Source organism: Hevea brasiliensis, chromosome 2 (assembly GCF_030052815.1).
Source record: "Hevea brasiliensis isolate MT/VB/25A 57/8 chromosome 2, ASM3005281v1, whole genome shotgun sequence".
In the NCBI taxonomy this organism is placed as follows: Eukaryota; Viridiplantae; Streptophyta; class Magnoliopsida; order Malpighiales; family Euphorbiaceae; genus Hevea; species Hevea brasiliensis.
In genome coordinates, this window is record NC_079494.1 from 6,759,726 (window position 1) to 6,767,017 (window position 7,292).

Genomic DNA, 7,292 nt, shown 5'->3' on the forward strand with positions numbered 1-7,292 from the left:
GGAGGAACTCCAGGGTTAAGTGTGCTCACTTGAGAGAAATTCTAGGATGAGTGACCTCCTGGGAAGTTCTCCATTCCACCTATGGGACAAAACCTTGAGGCTTATGGCCAAAGCGAATAATTCCTCTAGTAGTTGGAGCCTGACCGTTACAATCCACCTCACCTTTCTCTCTTATTGCAGGCTTACGCGTTATCAGGACCAAGACCCGAGGACCACCAGTAGCGTCACTTTATATTATATTTTAGTCTCTAAATTTTGAAAAATTAATTATTTTGTTCCTAAATTTCGCACTATATTATAATTTAGTCCTTAAATTTTGAGAAATGAATTAATATATAAAACAATTAAGTCTCTGTAATTTTAATATTCACAATAATTTTATCCATTCACAAAATTATTAAATTATTTTATATATTCAAATTATAAAAACTAAAGTGTGATATAGTGTAAAATTCAGAGATTAAATATTAATTTGTAAAAATTTAGGGACTAAATTATAATATAGTGTAAAATTTATGAACTAAATAATTAATTTTCTAAAATTTAGAAACTAAAATATAACATAAAATAAAATTCGGAGATCAAATTATAAATTTTCCTACTACTAATAATAAGTGTGGCTATTTTTTCTATGAGAGCAATACTAATTAGAATTTGAATGTGAAATTTTATAATTTTGAAAATAATTTTAATTCCACAGCAACACTTTTTTAGTTATTGTTCTTGAATCAACTACCCATCATATTGATCCCCATTCACATGGAAGTCCTATTAACCCTTTTAACCATCAATAATTCAATATAACCTACCAAAGCAATAACATATATATATATATATGTTTTCACAATGAACTTTAGAAATTTTTGTGAAAAGGTTTCAAATTCAGATTCTATGAAATGAGATAAAAGAATCTTTAATTTAAAATAAAATAATATTTTTATCAAAAGCTTGAAGTTTAGATTTTATCAAAAGAGATAGAAGAAACTCAAAAGAAAAAAAAATTAAAAATTTTTATTAGAAGATCTCTTAAATTTAAAATTTCTACAAAAAAATGAAGTTATTATTTAGTTCCTACATTTTAATAAAATTAATTATTTAATTCTTTTATTTAAAAAAAATATACTATTTGGTCTCTTATTTTTTTAATAGGTGAATTGTTCAATTCTTCCATTATTTTAAAGTAACTTTTTTATTAGCTAAGTTAGTTAAAGTATAAAGAATAATTGTATTATTCAAATTACAGGGATTGAATAGGTGAGTTGAGAAAAAAAATTACTTTAAAATAACGGAAAAGACTAATAGTTCATAAATTAAAAATAAAGGAACTTGATAATATATTTTTCAAAAATAAATGGATTGAATAATTAATTTTGTTAAAATACAGATAGTAAATAATAATTTTTCTTAAAAAAAAAAAAAAAAGGGAAAAACTGCAGCAGCAGCTCACTTCTCCACTGAGAAAATGCAGTATGAAAGTGTGTGAGATGAGTCATTAAAAGGCAAAACTAGAGATTCACTAGTGTTGATGTTGGGCATGAAAATTAGAGCAACAGGTTTTCCTTTTTTAGGCTACCAAGGGCAAAAGAGCAATGGCTGCTGGGCTCAAGGAGAAACTTTCATGATTGGAACTAATAATAAACAATCATGTGCTATAACCACATTACCTTTAATTGTTACTTCTATTTTGTCTCCAACAAAAAGATAAAAAGCATAAAGCAAATAAGCATTAATTCACAGGTGCATTCAAATATCTTTCTCATCCTTTTCCTTTTCCAATAAAAAGTTTTCAATGCTTCCAACTGAACTTTAAGTTCAAAGGTGAATCATAGTTATATATGCTTAGTCTGATTTGATTTAGTTATCAAAAATATATTATTTAATTGGGTAGATTTAGATTCTACAGATACATCTGACATCTCTTTATGCTAAAAAATTCTTATATATATATTTTTATTTAAATTGATCCTTTACAAATATAATTATTGAATTTTTTTAATAAAATTTAAAATATAATAATATTTATCTAGATAAAATTGCATAATTATATGTGTGATAACTTGACAAAAGACTGATAATTTACTTATGTGAAAAGATATATATTTGATAGTATTAATAATGTTATAATTCTTAATATTTTTTCAGGGTCAATCCAATTTTTAAAGAAAATTTACATTTTTAAAGAAATTGTTAAATCTGATGAGCTTAAATTTTATTTAAAATGATATTTATTTAATGTAATTTTGAAGATTAACAATAAATTAGTTTTGTTATTTTAAGAATAAATTTAAATTATAATTTTTAAAATTTAAGATGTCTTTTGTTTATTTTGATTTTAACTCATTTTGTCTCTATTTTACAATTAAATTAAAATTTAATAATTCATTTAATGATAATTATTGATAAAGTAAAATTTATTTAAAAAAAAAGAAAAAAATTATTATAAGAAACTCCCATTCTGTAAGTGTACAGAAATTAAAAACAAAAAATTGATTCAGCTTGAGTGATCCTGGCAAACTGGGCCAAGTTCAAGTGAATTGGTCCAGTTCTTTTGTCTCCTACCCAAGCCTTATGCTCATTTGATTATTGATCACCATATCTACCTACATTTTCTAAATTAATACAATATATTCAAAAAAAATATTAATTTAAAAGTTAAAACTCAAAATAAAACAATTATATCAAAACATTTTTATGATGGAATCTCACCATATATATTATGTCTTAAATTTACGTTAAATTCATGATAAAATGGATCTAAATAAAAATTTTTCTTTTTATACTGGTAACATTATAAAGATCATGAGTTATTCATAACGGTTTAGAAGAGAAGATTTAGAGAGTGTTTGATTTGACTTATAAATTGATTAAATTTACTTATAAATTAAAAAGTCATAAGTAAATTATTATTTGATTTGATTTGTAAGTTAAAAACTTATTTAAAATAAGTTATAAATCATAAGTAAGTTTTTCCTTATTTATAATTTATTTACTTATTTTAAAATTACTCTTAGATCAAATAAAAGATCATATTATATTAATAATTTTTAAAAATATCAATATCATCATCATTTTAATAAAAACAATACTCAATTATATAATTTTTTTTATCATTTTAATAAATAAAGATACTTTTAAGCACTTTTCAACTAAACATTAAATTATTTAAAAGTTAAATTTAAATAATTTTATTAAACAATTAACTATCTATTTTTAAATTAATTTATAAATTAAAAAATACATTTTAAGTAAAAATTAAAAGTAAGTAGTCAAACCAAACATCCTCTTATAATCTATTTAATATTACTGGTGGAGTAACTGTTAGAAATAATACTTTTTTAAATATATTAATTAAAGAATACTAAAAAATATTTTAAAGAATATTAAAAAATATTTTAAAATTAAATTGATAATTTTTAGTCATAAAAATATTAAAATAATAAAATATCTTTTTAAAAAATACTTTTTTAATAATATTTAAAAAGATTAAAAAAAAAGCAGTTATCACTCTTAAATCACAGTGTCAAACAGTGCCCACATCAACAGTGCATCTTAATAGCCCATTTCCAGTTTCCATCTTCCGAGCTAAACAGCAATTCAATGTACAGCCAATTATTCTACGGACAGATAGAAAAGCAAATATGCAATCCATCATAAAATTCAGGAATCCACTTCCTGTGAGATTGGCAATGTCAAAGAACACAAGGCTCTTTCTAAAATTTTTCACAGACAAATGATTTGTCCAAAAGCAGGATGTACCATTGATCAAATTTAGCTGATTTCTTCATTTGACCCAAAGAGATCAATCACATGAATCCAATCCAACATATACTAGCCAAGCCATGAACTGACACTGACCTGAATGCCTCCATTAAAAGCTTGAGAGCTGTTATGCAACACAGATATAAACATTTTCAATGCTATAGAAAACAAACTAATTGATTTATGGGAAACAAAAAGTGCAATAGCATATACGAGTACATACTTTGAGCTCAAAATCTTTTGAAGTTTTGGTTGAAAGGCAGCGTTCTTTGCAAATTTAACTTTCTTATCTGAGAGAAGAGGAGCTCAAAGCTTTAGTCTGCTGCAAATTAGGGGTGGTCAGACTAGAATTGGAATTACAAGGTCCTTTTTTTGTTTTGATTAAGTTTCAGTTTGACTCAATTTTATTTGTTAATTTATTTTTAATTTTTTTGAAAGAAAAAGTTGAATTTGAATCAAATCAAATCAGTTAATTTCGATTGAGTTCAAGATTAATTTTGGTAAAACCAATTTTGATTAATTTCAATCTGGTTTTGATGTTCCAATTTCGATTACAAGCGGATGATGATTATCTAAATATGACAAAGGTTAGGGTACCTGCAAAAATTATTCTATCTAAACTCAAACTCATTTAATTTTCTCGATTTCTGAATTCATCTCATACCCGAATAAAATTTATTTTTAATTATCTAAACTCGTCCCAAACTTGAATATTACTATCCAAAAAAAGCTCAAATCTATTTAATTTTATATATTTTAATTATTAATCTACATAAATTTTTTTAATTAATAATTTACATTTTAAAATTTTAATAATTTATAAAATATTAAAATTCTATGCATTAATTTAAAATATAATATATAAAAATTTATAAATATTATTATAAAAAATATTTTTTATATTTAATAATTGTTTATATAAATTGTTAGAGTAGTGAATACCAAATACATAAAACCTAAATCCGTCACAAGTATTATTTTTCAAACTCATTATAACACCCCTCACCCATTTACAGTGTAGCCGAGCAAGGCATGCTACATTCAGTACCGGAGCACCTTATCCCGTCTTGTCGTGTACAATATTAATTTACTTATATTATCTTATGTGGAGAATTTTTTTTTTTATCACATCTTATTTTCGTAGAGGCCCAGACATAATCTCTGTTATTTTATTCAATGCATGGCGGTTCCATTGTTACCTGTTAAAACCATTTTATATCTATTTTATATTCTCATACATCATCTTGTTGCTCATATCAATTTCCATGCCTTATATTATATCATAGCTCATATAATTTTCAAAAAAATAAATTTAATTTCATTCATATAAATTTCATACATTCATATAAAATTTGTATACAATAATTTATAATTTATTTACATTCACAAAATGATTTATATCGTTTACTTACATACAATAACCAAAGTGTAAAATTTAACTATACATGAGCCCTACCAAAATGAACTACTGAGGTGACAATTTACACTGTAGCAGATCTGATCAAAGTCCTGTCTAAACTTTACTGTGGCTGCTGGTGGTCTCATGTACCTACGCGAGGAAACAATCATCGTGCTAAGTATTTCTACTTAGTAGTGCAATAATTGAAATAAAAATAACTAATAATTGAAATAATTATTCCATATAAAATTTACTATTTTTTTTGAATTAATTACATATTTATGAAACTTTAGGAGCAAATAATTTATAGGGATCTTTTTATTCATATATTACATATTCGATCTTATTATACCCATATTAATACTTTCTTCATATATTTATTTAAACTTAAAGTGTGTTACACATATCTGTGCCCAAGTAACCTATGCCAGACTATAAAGACTGGATACACGGGAGTATACTAGTTAAACATCCGTATGTCTAATATGTATACATCTGTCATGTCAGGCACAAGGCTAGCGGGTAGGCATAAAGCTAGAAATAAAATCAGGCACAAAGGCCAACGGGCAGGCATAAAGCCTATAGAACAATCATATCAGACATATATTGTCTATCAATTATTATTCCTGTGGGCAGTACTGCAATCTGTAGTCCCTAATTGGTATACTAATCGATTCATGATATATAAATAAGTCTAGGTATACTTTGGGCAAATTAGTATTATTAATTATTTATGATCTTATCATTTCATTTCATGCACTATTAGTGCTTTATAGTATTTTCATGTCAATTCATAGTGGGAAAATAGGTTCCTCCTTCATTTTCATGTAACTTATACATCTAGTAATTCATATAGGTAATTTACATGTCATGTATCAAATAATATCTTGAACATTTCTTTAGGTCTAGATTTGGTATCTTATTTTATCCTAGCAAATTAGCCAAGATATGGCCACTGTTTGGCTACACTTCCTTCATGGAAGTTGTCTCTCTATGTCTTGTCTTTGTTTTCCTTTTTGAATCATATCATTTGGAGTTTTAGAACTCAAGTTATGGTCAAATAACCAAAACTAGTTCCTTAACTCACTCAAGTTCCAGAACCAGGCAAATTCTGGAGTCAATATTTTCCTAATTATTTGGACATGTTACGGCCACTTTTAGGCCTAATGTTCTTCATATAAGTTGCTACTCTATGTCTTATAATTACTCAGAATTTTGAATTACAATTTTTTAGGTATTGTAGAATTAATTATAGTAAATTAACTGGTATGGACTCAGTTGCCCTGTGTCTACAGGATTTCAGGTTTAGGTCAATGACTTTGACTCTCATTTTAGGTTTCTTATACTCAAATTTAAGAAAAATTTCTAATCAAAGTTGAAGCCCTATCTCTTAGGTTTCTAGAACAGTTTGACTCATCTCATTTGGGATTTCCTAGTGAAAGTTATGATATAAATTCTATTATGGGGTCAAGTGGTAGTTGAGGCAAATTTTAGGATTTGGTGTACTAATTTGTTCTAACAAATTGACTTAGTTTCCTTGGGTTCTGGGTTCTGGTCAAAACATCAATATTATAGAGCTATGACTCATAAAATGTTTGGCACTGGTTTCATTACTTTTGCAATTTTGTAGACCAAGTTATGGTATTTTTGCCAAAACTGGTCGGGTAAGCCTATGTCCAACAAATTCTGGGCAGATTGGTTCTGGAAAGTTTTGTTGATCTAACTTGTGCTAACAATTTGACTTAGTTAGAGGCAGATCTAGGTTCTATGCTCTTCATGAAAAATGTGCTCCTATGTTTATCCTTTCCAATTGTTTAAGAATCAGGTCATTCTGACATTCTTAATGTGAGTTATGGCCATTTGAACATCTATTGTTCATTTGGCCATTTTTCCAGGGCTAGCATTTGGTCACCCATATTCAAGCAATTTTTAGGTCAGGTTAGGGACAATTTTTGGGCATGGATTCTCCATGAAAAATGTGGCAAACTATCATAGGTTTCATCTCTAATTAGCCTCATACTAATTGAAGCAACACAATTCAACTTATGGCTTAAAAACCACACTGGACTTAAGGTTCAATTTCCTGCACAGAAAAATCAGCACTACCAATTTCAAATCCTCCCAACTCCCAAAC